The 20,372-nt window shown below is 43.7% G+C and overlaps 1 protein-coding gene across 9 annotated transcripts in view; it reads right to left on the bottom strand.

Annotated features, from left to right (window-relative positions):
• LIMA1 (LIM domain and actin binding 1) overlaps positions 1-20,372 on the bottom strand; it is a 99,063-nt gene that overhangs the window by 69,664 nt on the left and 9,027 nt on the right. The window lies entirely within an intron of this gene.

The raw sequence follows: 20,372 nt of genomic DNA on the forward strand, positions 1-20,372 counted from the left end.
ATCTGCTGCTGCTTTCCCAGGTGAATTAGCAGGGAGTTGGATCAGAAGTGGAGCAGCAGGGCTGGTGCTATGGCATAGCAGATAAAGCTGCCACCTGCAGTGCCGGCACCCCATGTGGGTGCCCATTTGAGTCCCAGCTGGTACATTTCAGATCCAGCTCTCTGCTGTGGCCTGAGAAAGCAGTGGAGAATGGCCCAAGTGCTTGTGCCCCTGCACCCATGTGGGAGACCTGGAACAAGCTCCTCTCTCCTGGCTTTGGATTGGTGCAGCTCCGGCCGTTGCAGCCATCTGGGGAGTGAACCAGTGGATGGAAGACCTCTCTCTCTGTCTTTCAAATAAATGAATAAATCTTAAAAAGGGGTGGGAGGAGGAGCAACAGGGACTCAAACTTCTGCCCATATGGAATGCTGGTGCTGCAAGTGGCAGCTTAACCTGTTATGACACAATGCAGGCCAAAATATGTGTTTTTTGTTAATATTTATTTTATTTATTTGAATCTCAGAGTTACATAGAGAGAGGGAGAGACACAGAGAGAGACAGAGATCTTCCGTCCACTGGTACAGTCCCTAAGTGATCACAATGGCCTGGGCTGAGCCAGGCCAAAGCCAGGAGCCAGGGGCTTCATCCAGGTCTCCTGTGTGGGTGGCAAGGACTCAAGCACTTGGGCCATTTCTGCTGCACTCCAGCTCCATTAGCAGGGAGCTGGATCAGAAGTGGAGCAGCTGGGGCACAAACTGGCACCCACATCGGATCCTGGCATTACAGGTGGCAACTTTTCCTGCTATGCCACAACACTAGAACCTCAATACATGACTTTTTAAAAAAATTGTTTGCTTATTTACTTGAAAGGCAGAGAAGAGTTCCCATCCGCTGGTTTACCCCCTAGATGCCTGCAATAGTGAGGGGTTGGGCAGAGGCTGATAATGGGAGCCAGGAAGTCCACACAAGGCTGCTACATGGGGGCAGGAGTATCACTCCTTGAAGCATCACCACTGCTTCTCCCAGGTCTGCAACAACAGGAAGCTGGAGTCAGGAGTCAGAGCCAGGAATTGAACTCAAGTCCTGATGTAGACTGTGAGCGTCTTAACCACTAGGCCAAATGTCCACCACAGCACATGATTTAAAAAAAAAAAAATCATTTATTTGAAAGGCAGAGCAACAACTGAGTAATCTATCTACTGGTTCATTTTTTATTTTTAAACATATGGAAAAAGCCTCTTTTTAAAAATATATTATTTATTTGCATGGCAAAGTTACACAGAGAGAGAGAGAGAGAGAGAGAGAGAGCAAGAGAGCGCTTTCAACTGCTGGTTCACTCCCCAAATGGCTGCAACAGCCAGAGCTGGGCCTGGCTTGAAGTCAGGAGCCTGGAGCCTCATCTGGGTCTCCTACATGGGTACAGAAGCCCAGGGACATGCTCCATCTTCTGCTGATTTTCCAGGCCATAGCAGGGAACTGGATTGAAAGTGGAGCAGCTGGAACTTGGGCTGGCGCTCATATGGGTTGCTGGCACTGCAGAGGGTAGCTTAACTCTCTATGCCACAGGGTCGCCATAGTGGTTCACTCTTCATATGCCTGCAATAGCCAGGGCTGGGACAGGCTGAAGTCAGGAGCCCCAAACTCCATCCAGGTCTCCCATCTGAGTGGAAGGTGCCCAAAACGCTTGAGCCACCATCTGCTGCCTTGCAAGATGCATTATTAGGAAGCTGGATTTGAAGTGGAGTAGCTGGGTCTTGAACCAGCATGCTGATATGGCGTGCAGGTATTCCAAGCCAAGAACATAACCCACTGTACCACAATAGCTATAGTTAGCACCTGATTTCTTTTTTTTAATATTTATTTTATTTATTTGAAAGACAGAGTTACGGAGAAGGGGTAGAGACAGAGAGAGAGGTCTTCCATCTGCTGGTTCACTCCCCAACTGGCCGCAATGGCTGCAGCTGCGCCAATCCGAAGCCAGGAGCCAGGAGCTTTCTCCAGGTCTCCCACATGGGTGCAGGGGCCCAAGGACTTGGGCCATCTTCTACTGCTTTCCCAGACCATAGCAGAGAGCTGGATCGGAAGAAGAGCAGCCTGGACTAGAACTGGCGGCCATATGGGATGCCAGCGCTGCAGGCCAGGGCGTTAACCCGCTATGCCACAGTGCCAGCTCCAGGACCTGATTTCTTGATAGATCTGGCACCAGGTTTCTGAATACCTACTTTCTAGATGTAGGGAGAGGACCCTGCCCCAGCAGTGCTCCTAATCTACCAGGGTTGCTATACCACCTGCTTTTCTGGCTTGGTGGGAAAGAAGGGGAAAAAAAAAAACCTGAATTGAGTTGGGACTTACAGAATAGACAGAATTTCAACAAAGTGAGCACAGGAGAAGAAAAGGGCACCTCAGTGTGAGGAAAAGCATTAGCACCTTTAGGGAGTGAGTTAGACTCTAGGTGCAAAAGAAGTTGAAGATAAGATAGGAAGAGACAGAATGGGGCCAGCATAGGAAGAGCCTTGGAAACCTTGGGCTATTTTCCAACAGTGGAGAAGGAGCCTGTGGGCGAGCACGGTGAGTTCTAGTCTCAGTGTGCTATCCCTTACACAGGTTTGACCTTTACTGTGAATAAAAATAATGATTTCCCCGAGTTTTAATATCCCTATCTGTAAGATAAGAGCTCTGCAGTGGATTACCCAGTCTCTATGGAGGAACACAGAAAGGTTCTGTAAAAGCAAATACAGCCGGCGCCGCGGCTCAATCCTCCACCTAGCGGCGCCGGCACACCGGGTTCTAGTCCCAGTTGGGGCGCTGGATTCTGTCCCGGTTGCCCCTCTTCCAGGCCAACTCTCTGCTATGGCCAGGGAGTGCAGTGGAGGATGGCCCAAGTGCTTGGGCCCTGCACCCCATGGGAGACCAGGATAAGTACCTGGCTCCTGCCTTCGGATGAGCGCGGTGCGCTGGCCACAGTGCGCCGGCCACGGCGGCCATTGGAGGGTGAACCAACGGCAAAGGAAGACCTTTCTCTCTGTCTCTCTCTCTCTCTCACTGTCCACTCTGCCTGTTAAAAAAAAAAAAAAAAAAAGGCAAATACAAGGAGCAGGTATTTGGCCTAGTGGGTTAGGCCACACGTTAGAATACCTGTGTCCCAGGCTGCAGTGCCTGGACTGTTCCCAATTCCAGCTTCCTGCTAATGCAAACTCGGGGAGGCAGTAGGGATGGCTCAAGTAATTGGGTTGAGTTCCTGCCACCCACATGGGAGACCTGGATTGGGTTCCTGGCTCTTGGCTTCTGCCTGGCCCAACTCTGGATGTTGTAGCCATTCGGAGAGAGAACCAGTGGATAAAAGATCTCTCTCTGTGTCTTTCTACTGCTCTGCCTTTCAAATAAATAAACCTTAATTAAAATAAAAAGAAAGAAAGGCAAGCTGCTGAGGCGAAAGATGCCAGTTTTAGATACATACTACAGAATTTTACACTAAGGGAGAAGCTTAGAAATGCAGTAACCAAATCTCCCTCTTTTTTATATTGAGGGACCTGAGCCACATAATGGCCCCATAATTTCCCAAAGTCACCTGCTGATTTGTATTAGAGCTAGAGTTCTAAATCCTGGTCAAGGTCTTTTATCAAATCAGGCAGCTTGAGTGGGGATCGCTCAATGGTCCTGGGTGAGCTATGGCCTGAAGATAAAGATCTCAGGAACAAAGGTCCTTGAAAAGCTTAAGGGTTGGGCTGTGACTCACTGGGAACTGGCCCGTATCTGCTTCCTTAAGCTATTGCTTAGGGTGAGGCCCTTGGCTGTTCCAGGAAACTTATTCTAATTTCACTTACAGACTCACCTAACCAAGGGAATTCTCTCTCCCAGGCTGGGACAGAAGCAAATGGACTTGTCACAATAGCAATCCCAGAAGCCACTAATAAAATCCTGCTCTTATATAAATCCAATCTCAGTTCCACACCCCACCTCCTTTCTACCCCTTTGTCCCAACAGATTACCTGAGCATGTGGTATAGCTACCTGAATACAGACGAAAAATTAGAACAAAGCACAGATTTACTAAGAGAAAATGTTATCTTTTAGAAGGAGGTTGTGGAGTTTTAAAATTTCTCTATTTATCTACCAACAAACCTTCTCAATCTGAATATCAACAAGTAAAAGGGAACAACTAGTTAAGATAAAAAGTGAAAAAACTTCAAGGTACAAAGGGGAATTTTATATACAAGCAACATGAAATGCATTCACACATAGTGCTTTTTCAAGATCCAAGTTACAACTACTTTTACAGTTATATATGTATTGTTACCTAATTTTTTATTATTTATTTGCAGTTTACTTGAAAGATATTCCCTCCAACTTTTCAAATGCATGCAACAGCTAGGGAGTAGAGCAGGCCAAAATCAGAAGCCTGGAACTCAATCTGGGTCTTGTACTTGGTTGGCAGGGACCCAAGGCACATCAGCAGGAAACTGAATCAGAAGCAGGACTTGAACCAGGTACCTCATATGGGATGCAGGTGTCCCGAGCAGCTTCTTAACCCCTGACGCTCAGACATACATCTCTATTCTTGCTTACTTGTAACTTCTTTCTCTGATAGTCAAAAACCTAGCCCCATAGGACTTAGACTTCTCAAGAGAGATCCAGAATCTCTAAAATGATACCATTATCAGTTTCTCTTCCCTTGAAACACTATATATTTTTTCATACCATCTGGGACCATATCGCCTACTCAATTTATTTACCTTTAATAACGCAAATGAAAATTACCTGCTCAACCTCTCCTGAACTGCCCCAATCCTATTCCCAGTCAGCACAGGTCACTTCCCCTCCCTCATCATAATTTGATAAACCCTTCTTGACACTGCCTCTTGCCCTTCTTGCATCAAGTATATTGCTTTCTAAGCAGAAGTGGGGCAGTGGTCAGCATGGAAGGTAAGACTCTGCTTGGGATGCCTGCACCCCATATCAGAGGGCCTGGGTTTGAGTCCCACCTCTGCTGGAAATTCAGCTTCCTGTTAATGTACACCCCTGAAGATAGCAGATGATGGCTCAAGAACCTGGGTCTCTGCCACCCACATGGGAGACCCAGATGGAGTTCTGGGCTCCTGGCTTTGGTCTGGTCCGCTTCCAGCTGTTGTCTGCACTTGAGAAGTAGAGGGAAGCAGAGGGCTTGGCCTAGCCCCTTGCTGTTGTGGACGTTCGGGGACTAAACCAGCAGATGGAAGATCTCTTCCTGTGTGTCTCTATGTCTCTTTCAAACAAAGTATAAATAAATAAATAAAATTAGACAGAGGAAGCTCTCTACATCTGCCTAGAATGGAATTGTACAAAGCTTTAAATTTTATCCAAAACACAAGTAGTGCAGAAAATGAATGCTTATCAGGCAATCTTAAGGCTAGTTGTTCATGGGAAGCAGGCCACACAGCAGACTCACAGAATGACAAATGCCCTAAACAGCACTCTGGCCTCAGAATCAGCCCTTAAGGCATTCGGATCAGGCTAAAAAGCCCATGAGAGCATTTCAGCTATGGAAAGCCAAGACACTGTGGCAAAAAATGACCTACATGAAAGATCTCTGTGAGTGAGATCCCAGGGGAAAGAACAGAGCATCAAAGAAGGAGGTACCTTTCTTTGAAGGGAGGAGAGAACTTCCACTTTGATTATGGCTCTGTATAAATGTCAGAGTTTGTGGACTCAAGAGGCTTTGATAGCCTTGGCAACTCATGACATTGGGTGATCACTGACATCATAAATAAGAGTATCAATTGTTAAATCAACAACAGGAGTCACTGTGCACTTGCTCCCCATGTAGGACGACCTCTGTCCTTATGAGTTGTACTAAGAGAATAAATGGTAAAACTAGTCTTCAAGCAATACTTTATACTTTGTGTGTCTGTGTGGGTGCAAACTGTTGAAATCTTTACTTAGTATAACGTTAATCTTCTGTATATAAAGATAATTAAAAATGAATGTTAATGAAGAATGGGATGGGAGAGGGAGTAGGAGGTGGGATGGTTTGGGTGGGGGGAAGAACTGCTATAATCCAAAAGTTGTACCTATGAAATTTATATTTATTAAATAAAAACTTTCTAGAAAAAAAAAACTAGTTGTTAAGAAAGCATATGATTTTTCAATACCGTGAATTATTCAGTAATTTTAGCTCATTGAAACTCTGACATAAACTCCCATGCTATGAAAAAAATGGAACCACTAATAACTTTAAATATTAGATATAAAAGGCTCACTACTCTGTTGTTCAGAAGCATGACAACAGACTAGTCTGTAGGTGTGCTGGAATCAACTCGCTACTGTTCTTAGAAGAGCCTCTGCCAGGTACCTGTAGAAACATGCATCCAGACAATAGGATGTCTGTAACACTGACCACGTTCCCTGGGTCATAAGGATGGAGATGTTTGCATCACGACAGAGTCACTCCAATAACAATCTCTATCTCCTTTTAAGGAGATTCTATGTCTTAAAAATAAATAGAGCAACAGCAGGGAAAAAGAAGTTGTGCAACAGAAGCAGTCTCACATCTGGAAGCTCTCACCAAGGAATCGTGGAAGGAGGCTAGGCCTGCAAAGCAGCTTTCACTAGGGGCTTACAAACATTCATCGTTGCTGATTCACACTTTGCCACTCCAGGGATAAAGGAAGAAGCGAGCAAGCACCTGCAGACACAATCTGCCCTCTGCTTGCCTGTGTCAGGGTGAAAACATTTGCCGTGACTGCCCAGGCAGAAGCTCCATCTCCCCAAAACCTCACCCCACCTGCACCAGACAGGACCCCCTCCGCCCACAACAGGCTCACGTTTTTGATAAGTATGCATATAAAGATGTATATATGCATACCTGAAATTTGAATATATTAATGTTTTAAAGTTCCTTTTTACTTTTAAGTCTCTTTCCTTCTCAAATGACTACCTCACCTCACTCCCACTGTCACAGCCAAACCATGGTCTTTCTGCTTCCTCAGCTCAGATCCATGCCTCTGCCTACATTGGCCTGGCTTCCATTCCCACCATCCCACTGCCATTGTTCTCCTGAAGGTCACTAAAGATCTCTCATTGTTAAACCCAAGAGCCCTGGCTCAGTTTTAATCATTCTTAGTCACCATTTGGTTGATGAATTTCTTATTTTTGCAATGCTATTTTCCCTTGTTTAGTCTTAAATACAACTCTTGTGATTCCTTTCCATCTTTTAAACTATTCAGTTTTCTCAGATGCCTCCTTTTCTACCTCCACTGGCTCTTGTTCCCTGGCACTAACTACCTAAGCATCAGATCCTCTTCTCTCTCTGGGTCAGCTCACCTGGTCTCAAATCATCACAGGTCAGTGACATCAGATGATTTCCAAAGCTGAATAAGCCATAGCCCTCCTGACTTCCATGCTTAGAATCTCCACTGCATGATGGATGGCTTCCACTGTCCCACAAATACACACAACACAGCACAGCCCAAACCATACGTATTCTTCGCTTTCAACCTCTACCTCTTTGTTTTTTAATTTATTTGAAATGCAGAGTTACAGAGAGGGAGAAGGAGAAGAGATATATCTTTTATCTGCTGGTTTATTCCCCAAATGGCCTCAACAGCCAGGGCTGGGCCAGGCTGAATCCAGGAGCTTCATCCGGGTCTCCCACATGGGTGCCGGGACCCAAGTGCTTCAGCCATCATCTGCTGCCTCTGGAATGCATTAGCAGGAAGCTGGACTGGGAAGACAAGTAGTAGCCGGACTCTGATATAGGATGCAGGTGTCCCAAGTGGTGGATTAACTCACTGCAGGGCTACATCTCCCTTCCAGATGCTTCTTCTGATTCCTCACCCACCACTGAAGTCTGGGCTAGGAGGTTCCTCTTGCTTTTGTAAGGTACTGGACTTACCCCTAACACTGACAGACACTGTGATTTTTTGATCACACTGCATTTTAACTCTTAGAATAGTGACTGACAGATGGTGGGCTCACAAGTGTTTGTTAATGAATGGAGGGATCCCAAGTATCTGAGGTCATTTGTTGGATTCAGCGTTTTTATAAACTAGTGCTGGGGGGTGGGTAGAAAATGAAACAATATAATAGGTTGTGTTTATCCCAAAATAAATCATTAGAAACCAGTGGATATAGCCATCAAAAAATAGTTTGTAACACTACACTCAGGTAGAATAAAACTGAATCCCATCAACGCAGACTGTTTTAGCTCACTCCCTCTTTTGTCATGATCCAGGTATTTTCTTACACATGCTAATGAATAATTATTTGGCTTTGCCTGGGCCAAAGCTGGACAGTAACTCTAGAAACTCGAAAGGAGTCAAGATGAGAAATAAAAAAGAGGGAGGGGAGACTTGAAATTAAGTCACAAACTGAGTGAAAATATGAATCACCTAAGAAACTTGTTTATAATACTAAGTTCCAGGTCCCATCCCATGATTCTGATTCATCAGGTCTGGAGTAGGGCCCAGGAAAATCACATTTAACAAGAACCTTGAAGTGACTCTGTGTCAGAGGGTTTCCTCATCATATGTTGGACAACAATTACAGGGTTGAAGATCTAGATGCACCCCCAAGAACAACAGAAGAGCAGCACAACATATTTTTATACTGCCCACTTCAAATTTTTATATGCCATTCAAATCTGCATTGCAAGGAAGATGGCTGCCCTTGGTTCTGAGTCCTGTTAATGTTCACCCTGGGAGGCGACAGACAACGGCTCAAGCACTTGAGTGCTGCCACCGGTGTTGGAGACAGGGGTGGAATTCCTGGCTCCTGGCTTCAGCCTGGCCTACTCATGGTGGTTGTAGGTATTTGGGGAGTGAGTAAGCCAGCAGATGGAAGATTTATCTATCTCTTCCTCTCTCTGTCATTCTGCTTTCCAAACAAATCAATAAATATGGCCATTGGAGGGTGAACCAACAGCAAAAGGAAGACCTTTCTCTCTGTCTTTCTCTCTCACTGTCCACTCTGTCAAAAAAAAAAAAAATAAAATAAAATAGAATGAAGTTCTGACAACTTGAACCTGGTACACTGAACTGATAAACTTGATCTGGTTGATCTGATGCCCATCATCTAGGTTCACTGAGAACTTCCCTACCTACACAGCACAACCTCTGTGAAGATCAGTGATTCATGATAACTGAAATTCAGTTATTTTCATTCTTTCTTCGGTAGGTCAGTTTTGGTAAGTCTAAAACGCTGCTTGAGAAAAACATTTTTTCAAAATGGAGTCAGAATAAAAACTTTTTTTTTATTTTTATTTTTTGAAATTTTGTTTACTTATTTGGAGAGGCAGGGAGACAGAGTAAAAAAGAACTTCCATGCAGTGAGTGATTCACTCCTCAAATGCCTGAGCAACCAGGGGTGGGTTAGACCAAAGCCAGGAGCCAGGAACCCAATCCAGGTCTCCCACGGGGTAACAAAGATCCTACAGCTTGGGCCATTACCCAGTGCCTCCCCTAGTCTGTATTGGTAGGAAGCTGGAATCAGGAGCAGAGCTGGGACTGGAACACAGGCATTCCACTAAGGCAAGTAGGCATCCCAACAAGGAGTCTTAACCCTAGGCCAAATGCTTATGCCTATTTTATTTTTATCTAGTGAATATGAGGGCAACTATAACTTACTGAGATGTCAAAGTTAAAGCCAGAACCCAAAGGCTTGGGCTGTGATCTTGAATGTGCCGCTAATTAGTAAGTACAACTCTGAACAAGCCCCGGTTCTGGGCCTTGCTTTTTTCCCTGTGTGTAAAATGAAGGGGTTAAAATAGCTGAGTGCTTTTCTAGCCAAAGTCACAGTTAGTGAGTTGTGAATCAGTTACAGTGGTCAGAATCAGCATGTGTGTTGCCACTAAAAACAACCACATGTGAAAGAAAATGTCGGAGTATCACACACAGTACAGATTAGAAATTCTTATTATAAATTGGATAGCAATGTAAAAAGTTTCCTCCTGCGGGGTATGGCTGAAAGAATTAGTTTGACAAGTGCTGGTGAGGATACAGAGAAACTGGAATCCAGACATACCACTGGTGGGATATAAAATGGCACAGTCACTTTGGGAAATAGTTTGGCAGTTCCACAAAAGGCTTAAACAGAGTTACCATAGGACCTAGCAAATCCATTCCTATATGTTTATATATGTGAGGGCACTTCAAAAAGTTTGCAGAAAATCTAATAAAAAACACAGGTTTTGTGAAATCCACACACATAAGACAACCTCAATAAGTTCATGGAACTATTAAAAAAAACGATACATTGGGGCTGGTGCTGTGGCACACAGGTTAATACCCTGGCCTGAAGTGCCGGCATCCCATATGGGCACCGGTTCAAGATCCGGCTGCTCCACTTCTGATCCAGCTCTCTGCTATGGCCTGGGAAAGCAGCAGAAAATGGCCCAAGTCCTTGGATCCCCGCATGGGAGACCCGGGAGCTCCTGGCTCCTGGCTTCAGATTGGCGCAGTTCCGGCCGTTGTGGCCAACTGGGGAGTGAACCATCGGATGGAAGACCTCTCCCTCTCTCTGTGTAACTCTGACTTTCGAATAAATTAAAAGATCTTTTTTTAAAAAAAAAAAAAAAACTAAGCATGGATTTCAAAATCTTTTGCACCAAAATAATCTCTTCATTCCATTCCAGGAACTTTTTTTTGGCATACTCTCATATACTCCAGAGAAATGAAAACATGACCAAAAACTTGTATATGAACGTTCATAGCATTATCACAGTAACCCAAAAGCAGACACAATCCATATGTCCATCCACTGGTGAATAAACAGAATGCGCTATACCCATACAGTGGAATATTATTCAGCCATAAAAAGGAATGAAGTGCTGATACATGCTATACCATGAACCCTGAAAATGGGAAGCTCACTGAGAGAAGCCAGTTGTAGACTGCATCTTTTATGATTCTCTGAAATGAAATGCCCAGAATGGGAAAATCTGCAGAGACAGACAGTAGATTAGCAGCTGCCCAGGACAGGGACTCTGCTAGTGAAGTTTGGAGTTTTCCTGGGAGGAGATGAAATGTTGTAAAATGAACTGTGATGGCTGCATAACTGCAAATATCCAGACACCAGAACACGTTCTTTAAATCAGTGAATGATATGGCATGTAAATTATATTTCAATAAAACTGTTATTTAAAGAATTACAGGGGGCAGACATTTGGTCTATCAGTTAAGAGGTCAGCATCCCATGTTAGAGTGCCTGGGTTCGAGGCCCGGTTCTGCTCCTGACTCCAGACTCCTGCTAATGCACACCCTTATAGGCAGTGATGATGGCTCAGGTAATTGGGTCCCTGCCACCAGTGTGGGAGACCTGGATCGAGTTTTCAGTTCCTGGCTTCAGCTTGGCCTGGACTTGACTATTGCCAGCATCTGGAGAGTGAACCAGTACTGGGAAAACTCTCTCTCTCTTAATCTTTCAAATAAATAAGAATAGTTATAGTTTGAAAGTCCCTGGGCTAGATGAAAGATGGCCACAGAGGTCCCTGAGAAGCCCCAGTGCCTCCACACAGGGTTCATATCACACACCCTTAAAACTGTGGTCACTAGAGACGGTGAAGTGTAATGGAAACAGCAGCTGATCCCCGTTCTGATTCTGGTGGCTACCAGATGCATGGCAACTTCTCTGTACTTCATCTTCCTTCTATGTAAAATGAGGATGACAACCTGCCCTACAGGGTGGTTTTAAACACAAAGAGAGGATAATACATGCAAAACAATTCCTGGCGTGTTGCTTGAGGTCACAGCCGTGTCTTCTCAGTCTTTGCATGCCTCGGTGTCTAAGACACATTCATTAAACACTCTAAAGGTTTAGTTAGCAGAACACGTAAGCGTAGTTTACAAGTCATATGGTCTTAACAAAGCCAATCTCACAAGGCTCTGATTAAAGATACTTCATAAATATTACATTTGCTGTGGACTTTTTAGTACAAAAATTGCTCTGTAATATTATCTAATGGTAAAAGTAATACTAGTTGGAAGAAATTAGTGGTCTCTTTATAACATCAAAATTTTTATTTCACAATTATTAGAAAAGCCACCAATTTCTTTAAACAATTTTAAAATTTAATTTTATTTGAAAGGCAGGCACACACATAGAGAGAGAGAGAGATCATCCACGTGCTCACTGGTTCACTCCACAAACTCTATGGCTGGGCCAGGACAAAGCCAGGAGCTCGGAACTTAATCAATTAAATAATGAAAAACACTTTAATCAGCTCAGTGGTTTCCAGAGCTCAGTAGCCTGGTGGAGTCCAGCAGCATCCTCCTCAACCTCTTCCTTCCCTTTCAGGGAGACCGCTTCTGTGAGTCTCAATCTCTCCAAACCTGAGCCGCTGTTTTCTTCACTGTCCAGCTGTCTGCTTACAGTGACTGTCAACAGATGGGTGTGCCTATTATAAACAGTTACATAGAAATATTAAATATAAGTCAAAGTCCCTGCCTGCTCCTATGTGCTGCTTTCCCCAGGCCAATTCTACTTCTCAAAGGTAACCTCTGTCAGGGTTTGGAGTACAACCCTTTTGATGGTGTCTACATACAACAACACTAAACACACAGCTCTGTGTCTGTCACCATTCTAAGCACTCTAAAAATGTTATTTCATTTTACTTTTGCAACAACTCATTATGATATCTATTTTACAGACAAGAAAACCAAGGCCCAGACAATAACACACAGCATGTGTAAACTATTATAAATTAGAATCATTGGGAATACAATTGTTTTATGTTAATGTGATATTTAGTAATGGCTGATTTCTTCTTGGAAGTATTCCCACCTCAAGATACAAAGATCTATTTCAATCTTTAAGCATCACAGGCCCCTGTCAATGAACACTTATTCAGGTTGTTTTGGGTTCTTATTATGCAACTTGGAGGCATGCATCCTTGGTATAATTCTTAGAAGCAGCATTTCTTGTTCAAAAGGCCTATGTCTTTAAATATTTAATGGGGCAGGTGTTTGGTGCAGTGGTGGACTCTTGGGACACCTGCAGTCCGTATTGGAGTACCTGGGTTGAGTCTTTTGCTTCCGATCTAGGTTCCTGCTAATGTGCACCTTGGGAGTCCACAGATGATGGCTCAAGCACTTGGGTCCCTGCTACCCCTGTGTAAGACCTAGACGGAGTTACAGGCTCCTGGGTTAGGCCTGATCCAGTCCCAGCTGCTGTGTGTGAGCAGCTGAGGTGTGAACCAGCAGATAGAAGATCGCTTTGTCTCTGCCTCTCAAAATGAAACGAAATTGTAAAATATTTAAGACATTCCAAAATTTCTCTAAAAAATGTGGCATTCATTTATATACTTGTGTCAACTTATATTTGAACCACCAGCTACATGAGAAAGCCTATACACCCTTATCAATATCAAGCATTATTTTTTCCTGATAGGATATATGTGAAAAATGCTTCATTATTTCACTAGTTTTAATTCTTTTAATCATAAGTAGGCTGAGCAAATTCTGAACTGTGTATTGGCCATTCAATACATTGCCTTTTTGAGACATTTATTTTTAAAACGTCATTTATAAATTATTATCTCTACAACTTAATTACTTTTTTTAATTGCACAAAGACTTTCTGAATATCATGTGTAACTCCTTGTACAATTAAAACTGCCTCTCAGAGCAGCTGTCCCTTCCTGGTGTCTGATTCTTATCCAGATCTCATTAATATTCTTTCCAAACAGAAATGCCACTTGACTATACAGATGAGAGCCTTGTTTCTATAGAGTTCCCTTTTGTAGGGTGCCCGTCCCTGACTGCTCATTAATATTCCTTCCAGAGCATAGCCCTGTGAGCGCCTGACAGACTGTGTCACAACCCAGGCATTAACAGACCAGTTTTGTGCAGAGCTTCAGCTACCACCCTCTATTAGGCAGTCTGGGGCTTCTCAGGGCTGGTGGTGGAGCTGGTGCTCTCAATATTAGGGTCATCTACGGGATCTGAGTCTCTCATGTGGAATCCACACACATCTAATTTTTCTGAAAAGGGTCCCCAATGATTCTAATATAAAAAGTGTTACTGATCACAATAGGGAGGCAGATACAGACCCCACTTGCCCACCATCTAGTTAGTGTTAAGTCAGAACTAGGTCAAAGTTTAGGGCCCTGGGGATTGATTTCTGAGCAATGGCCATATGCAAGGTACTCTACATATGTTACCTCATTCCATTTGATTTTTTTTTATATTTATTTATTGGAAAGGCAGAATTACAGAGAGAGAGAATCTTCCATCTGCTTCACTCCTCAAATGGCTGCCAACAACCAGGGCTGAGTCAGGCCAAAGCCAGGAGCCAGGAGCTTCTTCTAGGTCTCCCATGCGGATGCTTGGGCCCAAGAACCTGGGCCATTTTCTGCTGCTTTCTCAGGTGCATTAGCAGGAAGCTGAATGGGAAGTGAAGCAGCCAGGAATCAAACCGGAGCCCATATGGGATTTTCATGCTGCAGGCCATGGCTTTAATCTGCTACACCACAGCGCAGGTCCCATTCCATTTGACCTTGGGGCCCACACTGTGCTAGAGAAGGCTGAGCTTCTGACTGCAGTGCTGGCATCCCACATGGGTGCTGTTGCACCTGGGAAAGCAGTGGAGGATGGCCCAAGTGCTTGGGCCCCTGCACCATGTGGGAGACCTGGATTAAGCTCCTGGCTTTGGCCTGGCCCAGCCCTGGCCATTGTGGACATTTGGGGTATGAACCAGTGGATGGAAGATAACTCTGTGTGTGTGTGTGTTGGTCTTTCAAATAAATAATCTTTAAAAAAAAAAAAAAAGGAAAATTACTCCATGCCTAGTCTCATCATTTCTAAAATGTTCCTTTGGTTCATTGCTAAAGTAAGTGATTAATCGCTTCCTGGCCTTTTGGCTAAGATCAAGTATAAGTGCAGCAAAATAAGTGCAGCAAAAATATCTATCAGTTATTGAGCATTTACCATATTTCAGACACTGTTTTAATTGCTTTGCACATAGAAATTCATTTCATCTTCACAGTGACACATTCAGAACTAGTATCACTGTCCATTTATTTAAGTGTGTCAATGAGTGACATTCAGATGAAACCGAAGCCCACATGGTATAGGTAAGGAGACAGCTGGGGATCAGAAAAAGAGCCAGAGTAAACATGTCCCTGTAACCTCCTCTGATGTTGCCTCTAAAACTCCTCCCCACCTTGGCATCAGAAAATTACTACTGTAGCAAAACTACTGCCCAGAACAGCAGCAGGCCTAAAATATCCAACATGGCTTCTGACCGCGGCCCCACAATAGCCTACAGCCTATAACAACATTATAAAAAATTCATCCTAAGTGACACTCTTACTCCCACCTGAGGCCAGGACAATTCCTAGACTTCATAAAAAGGCCAGAAAATGGGCAGTGGTCACTTTGCTGAAAATTTCCATCCTTTTCTTGGAAACCCTACTCCCACCCCCAGGTGCCTCCAGGTCACACACAGGTCTGACACTGGAACCTCAGGGGTTGTGGCCCACTCCAGATCAAGCTCCCTCTCCCTCCCGAGCGGTACTTTCATTTGGCTGGTAAGTCATATTTCTCTGCTAGCCTTTATCTACTTATCTTTGAATTCTTCCATGCAGAGACAAGAAACTGGACCTTCAACCCCCCTACATCCCACCCCCAATACAGAGGTTAAATAAATGTTGATTCTTACTCATTTTTTTAAGCGAATAGGCTGGAAACAAAATGAACTCCAGTACAGAGAGTAAACCAGAAAAGCAATTCTAGGGCCAAATTACTTCTGTTAAATTATCAATAAAGAGAGTACCTAATGTCATCTCTAAGAAATTGATTTTTTTTTAATATTTATTTATTTGAAAGTCAGAATTGCAGAGAGAGGAAGAGAGAGAGCTTTCTTTCATCCGGCGGGTGTACTCCCTACCCTGCTACAATGGCCAGGGCTGGGCAAGGCTGATGCCAGGAGATTTATCTGGGTCTCCCACATTGGTGTAGGGGCCCAAGTACTTGTGCCATCTTCTGCTGCTTTCTTAGGTGCATTAGCAGGGAGCTGGATCGAAATGGAGTAGCTGGGTTAGCCGGCGCCCATTTGGGATGCTGGCATTACAAGCAGCAGCTTTACCCACTGTCCCACAATGCCAGCCCTGAAACTGGTAATTTCTACCAAGAACACCAGACCTGCTCAAAACCCTGACACCATTTCTCTGTACCACAAAATCTAAATCTGTCAAATTATACCTTGTAAGAGCCAAATCTAAGGTATTGTAACACCCCATAAGAATTCTAAGTTGCAGACAATACCACAACCATAACTTTCCCGGATGGCTTTTGTTACCTTATTCTATTCATTTGACTATCTTGTTGCACTTTTGAAATCCAAATTAGCTTTTTACATAACTGTGGTATTCTTTATATATCTTACTTAAACAGGTAAAAGAATAACACAATTAATCTTGAAAAACTGACTTTGGTCTAAAATTTGAAGGCTATGACGTACCATTCAAAACCTTTCTAAACTGTTTCTCCCTTAACTTCAGGAATTACCAGCTGTGAATCGAGTTTAACGCCACCTCTTTCTCAAATCCAATTTGTTATTTATTCATTTGGTTCCTTCCCTCCTGACCTTTCCCTTCTTAGTTGATAATTAACTCATTGTAAGAGCAAACATAATCCAACGGAAGGTTTTGTTTTCTTAAATATAGTAGGAAAAATCTCTTTCAGTGAAGACAAAAACAGATCATTATGTCAGTAACCTCAAATTTAGGGTGAAAAACAGAGAAAAGCAGAGTTAACAGAAAAAGAATGTGGAAATTTATAGCTGGACAAGACAATTACACACAAAGCATAGATTTCCTTTGAACAGTCTGTTTCTCCTTTAACCTTTGCAACCATTCCATGTTGAACATCACCTACAGCAAATACTGGCCTGGCGCAGCAGGGGCTCAATAAATGTTTGCTGTATGAATGAAACATGGTACAACGTTAGTACTCAGTGCTAGTCTATCTCAACAAAAATGCACCTCCACAGCCCAACTCCTGCTGAGAAATTACCTGCTCACAGTTCTCCCCAATTACATGTTTAATTAAGACAAAGTAGCTAATTAGCCTTCTTTACAATGTCAAGACAGAATAAACAGTCCCATATACACTTATTTTAAGAAGGCTATGTCTGTCAAAGATATCACCTTCTTATAGCGCTCCTCTATCCTTAATAATTAATCAAGTTTCTCCAAACACAGACGTTCTTAATTTCACTCCTGGCCATTTGCAGGGAAGGCCTAGCTTCCATTCTTCTTATCTGAAATTCTAGATGTGCTTTTTTCAGAACCTGCTCAATCTGAAGAGCCAGTTCAGATCAATTTAACCAATCCCTTCAAGCTGGAGAATTAAAACATGTTTATTGAAAAGTGACTCTTCTAGGCAAAATCTCTAATCTTTTCTTTAAAAATCTGAGAAGCTAACACAGAACAATGCTTTAGCCAAAGATTTGTATAACCAAGGCTGGTTACACACAGAATTACCAAATCACACAGCCACAGAAGCGATACAATTTCACTATGTATCTGGACTAATGAATGCTATGCTACTTTTTTTTTTTTTTAAGATTTGTTTATTTATTTATTTGACAACCAGAGTTTCAGAGAGAGAGAAAGAGAGAAAGAGAGAGAGAGAGTCTTTCATCTGCTAGCTTGCTCTTGAACTGGCCGCAATGGCCAGAGCTGCGTTGATCAGGATCCAGGAGCTTCTTCCAGGTCTCCTACTTTGGTGCTGGGGCCCAAGGACTTGGGCCATCTTCTACTGCTTTCCCAGGCCACAGCAGAGAGCTGGATTGGAAGTAGAGCAGCTGGGACTTGAACCGGCATCCATATGGGATACTGGCACTGCAGGCAGCAGCTTTACTCATTAAGCCACAGCGCCAGCCCCTGCTTCTTATTTCTTAAGGACTGGTAACACAAATACCCATATTAATGTTAATGTTTTAATTGAACTGTCATGTTTGTTTCCTAAGAATTACATCAAATTATGGAACTGTAAAAAATAAGAGAAATTTATTGGGCCAGTGATCTTGCAGGTGGTATGGGAAAGTAAATCAAATTCTTTGGGTCTCAGTTTTTTAATTGTTGATTTAATACATATTTTTAAGAGAGAGACAGAGACAGAGAGGGAGAGATTCCATCCCACTGATTCACTCCCCAAATGACCACATTAGTCAGGTCTGAGCCAGGAACTCCATCTGGGTCTCCCACATGGGTGCAGGGGTCCAAGCACTTGGGTCATCTTCTGCTACTTTCTCAGGTGCATTAGAAGGGAACTGGATTAGAACTAGAGCAGCTGGGTCTTGAACCAGTGCTCACATGGGATGCCGGTGTTACAGGCTGAAGTTTAATCTACTGTGCCACAACACCAGCCCCAGGAAACAAATTTTTTATGTATTTGAAAGCAAAGGGACAGAGACAGAGATCTGCCATCTGCTGGTTCACTCCCGAAATGCCTGAAACATCTGGGGCTGGGCCAGACCACAATCCAGAACTCAAACCAGGTATCACATGGAGGTGGTAGCACCCAAGAACTTGAGCCATCACCTGTTGCTACCAGGAAGCTGGAATCTGGAGTAAAGCCAGAACTTGAAAGCAGGTACTCTGACATAGGATATGGGGATTCCAAGTGACATCTTTTTTAATTAAAAAAAATCTTTTAAAAGGTTGATTGATATATTTGAAAGACAGAGTTACAGAGAGGCAGAGAGAGAGAGAGAGAGAGAGAGAGAGAGTCTTCCATCCGCTAGTTCACTCCCCAAGTATCTGCAATGGCTGGAGCTGGGCCAATCTGAAGCCAGGAGCTTCTTCCAGGTCTCCCATGGGGGTGCAGGGACACAAGGACTTGGGCCATCTTCCGCTGCTTTCCCAGCCCATAGCAGAGAGCTGGATCAGAAGTGGAGCAGCTGGGACTTGAACCAGCACCCATATGGGATGCCAGCACTGCAGGCGGTGGCTTCACCTGCTACACCACAGCACCGGCACCCCAAGTGACATCTTAAACTCTATGCCAAATGCCCACCCTCCAGTTCTCAATTTCTTCATCTCAAAAGAGATATTAATTCATGAAGAAGATCAAGAAGATTAAAGGAGATAAAACCAAAAGTATAGCATTACTATTATTATTTTTTAAATAGACATCAAACCTGGGTTAAGAAAAAAAAATAAAAAAGGCTATCAATGAAGAGAAACAGGAATAAATTAGACCTAATTAGTTACAATGACTGGTTCTGCCAGGTGTTAATAAGGAAGCCTGTTGCTTGAAGGTGTTGCTGAAAATGTTTACCAGTACACTGTCCTACTTCCAGGCATGGAGCAAATATAATGAAAACAATGTTACTGTTTTCTGCAGGAGTTGAGATAACTTTCTTATTTTTCTCCTAGAGAAGGAAAGCAGAAGAAAACTTCTGGTTGAATGAAGTTTCTAGTCAGCTGGTTTCCAGTTTGCTGCACTTGCTGTTAAAGTGTAATGGGAGCCAACAGGCTCGTGTTGCCCGGCAATGACAGCCCTGGAAATAGTAAAATAGTGGTCTGGAACTCACAACACCTTGGCAAACCTGCACTCAGGCAGAACTGAGTCCCAGTGTGTCCGGCAACCTTCAGAAATCCTCAGAGACTGCTACCTGATTTGAACCCCGATGGAACCACTTCAGCGGCTGTCCGTTAGAAACAATACCAAAGACAAGGCTTTGGCCGGCAACCTGAGACTCGTATCTTCAAAGCTCATTCACTCATGCAAGCTACACATATTCTCTGAGCACTGACTATGTGCTGGGCAACCCTGTAAGTGCCAAGGCCATACCGTGAACAGTGATGGACAAGGCCTCCATTCCCGCAGGAGAAGCAGGACTACCCATGCAGTGTGATTCGCGCTGGGGAGGAAACCCAAGAGGGACTAGCGCTGAGAAAGAGCAGCCACACTGATAGTGGTCAGGGAAGGCCTCTTTCAGTGAATGGCATTTGTGCTAAAAGTTGAATGACGGGGAGGATACAGGCAGCCAGCCAGGTGAAGAGAACAGAAAGGCAGTTTCTTAGGCAAAGGAAAGAGAAAGAGACCCTGAGGTAGGTGCCTGGGGAATGGGTGAGAACTATGAGAGGACAGAGTGGCAGCAAAATTGAATGCAAACTTCAATTTTTTTTTCTAAATGTGATACAAAACCAAACATTGTTATATAATAGTATGGCTGCAAGATCAGATGTATTTATTATACAAAGAATCTTAAAAAGATCATAGAGGGGCAGATGTTGGGGCTAGCTGTTAAGTCACTGGGGAAGATGCCCGTGTCCTACTGTAATGCAGTCCTGGGGTTCAGGTCCCGGCTTTGTCACTTGACTTCAGCTTCTTGCTAATGCAGACCCTGGGAGGCAGCCATGATGGCTCAAGTGACTGGGTTCCTGCCCACCCACGTGGGCGGCCTGGATTG

Source organism: Oryctolagus cuniculus, chromosome 11 (genome assembly GCF_051225735.1).
Source record: "Oryctolagus cuniculus isolate XC-2025 breed Fujian yellow rabbit chromosome 11, ASM5122573v1, whole genome shotgun sequence".
Lineage (NCBI taxonomy): Eukaryota > Metazoa > Chordata > Mammalia > Lagomorpha > Leporidae > Oryctolagus > Oryctolagus cuniculus.